Genomic DNA, 1,645 nt, shown 5'->3' with positions numbered 1-1,645 from the left:
TGGTGGGTCGTACATTTTTAACAACAAAGGGCTATTTATGAGACAGTGGGAGGAGTGTTATAACCCAAATCTGGAAAAATTGATAGCTGCTCTAGTATGGGTACGCCTCTTCGGCCTCCCAATGGACTTCTAGGATCCTGACATCTTGGAAGTAATTGGAAATTTCATTGGAACTTTCGAGAAAGTTGCAGAATCGATGAGAAAAGGAAGGCACACTTCCTATGCTCGTCTCTCTATTTATATGAATATAATCGAACCACTGTCGGAGTCCATTGAATTGGAATACCAAGAGGAGATTTGGCAGCAACCCATCGATTAGAACACGTATCCTTCTGATACCACCACTGCCATGAATATTGACATCTATTCCAAGAATGCCCGCTGAATCGGCCTGAAACTCAACAACCATCCAAAACCAATAACACTGGGAAAAAGAAAGAAGGTGAGGAGCAGGGCTTCCAAGAAGTCTAGAGGAGGAGGAAGAAGAAAAAACACACCATAATCCATCCCAACTGTGAACAAACAAAGGATCGCAAGCTAATAACCGATTCAACATCCTGCATGAGAAGGAGGAGATAAGAGAAGTGAAAACAAAACCACCAGATAACCATCCAACTCTGGAAAGGGATGGTAACAGTACTAAAGGGAGAGTGAAAGAGGTAATAATGGAAAAGGAGACTATCAAATAGCTAGTAGAAGATGCCAAGATGGAGATCGATAGCCAAAGAGAAGAGATAAGCAATGAGGAGCAAGTCCTATGTAGACTGTTAAGCAACTTGAGGCAGTTGGATGAGCGATTTATAATGGAATATCAGAAGAAAATATACAAAGAAACATTCCAATAGTACAAAGAAAAATAGGGCACAGGGGCATCAATTCAGTTAGAACAAATAGGATGTCAAAACAGTCAGGGGGGACCAGGGAACCCTAGGAAAAGGAGGGAAGAAACAAGGCTGGAGAAACTTAAACAAGACCATCCAGATGATAGGAGAAGCATTTGTGAACTCTGGAAGGGTAATACTGCTATCTGCAGTCTTTGAACAACTTAACAAATCATCTAAATGATAATCACATCTTGTAATATTAGAGGCCTTAATAGGAAAGGCAAATAACACTATTTGAAATAGAGACTAAGGAAAGATAAGCCCAGTATCATGGTGGTTCAGGGAACCAAAATCTTGGAAGCAAAATGCAATGGCATTCCAAAGACCTTTAAACCACAGTATGAAGTGGTAGCCCAGGATGCCAGGTGTAGTGCAGGTGGACTAGCTATCATATGGAACTCGACAGAGGTAGTTTTTGAGGATTGGGTTAGTAGGCCTAGAATCCCTTCAGGGATATTTAGGCATATAGGATCACAAGTGATCCAGGTGGATATTGGTGGCCACCTGCTAATTCCACTTCGATCCCCTCTAGTGCTTCTTTTAGTTTTTTCAGTTTCCTTAATTATAGCATAGTTTACTATTTTTAGCAGTTTTTCGGGTCCTAAACTTCCGGAGCCGTTTTGAGGCCCTAAACGACGTTTTTTGGGAAATCTACCACCAGTGATTTTTATGGCTAAAAATCATCTTTTCCATCGTAGTCCTTGGAGATATCTTTCCAAACGGCTATCATGCACGTCAAACGGAGATAATACGACCAATTC

This window comes from Pinus tabuliformis, chromosome Q (genome assembly GCF_031772625.1).
Source record: "Pinus tabuliformis cultivar Carrire ecotype Pingquan chromosome Q, CPIR1, whole genome shotgun sequence".
Lineage (NCBI taxonomy): Eukaryota > Viridiplantae > Streptophyta > Pinopsida > Pinales > Pinaceae > Pinus > Pinus tabuliformis.
The sequence above is the reverse complement of the archived record's forward strand: the minus strand, read 5'-3'. Positions refer to the sequence as shown.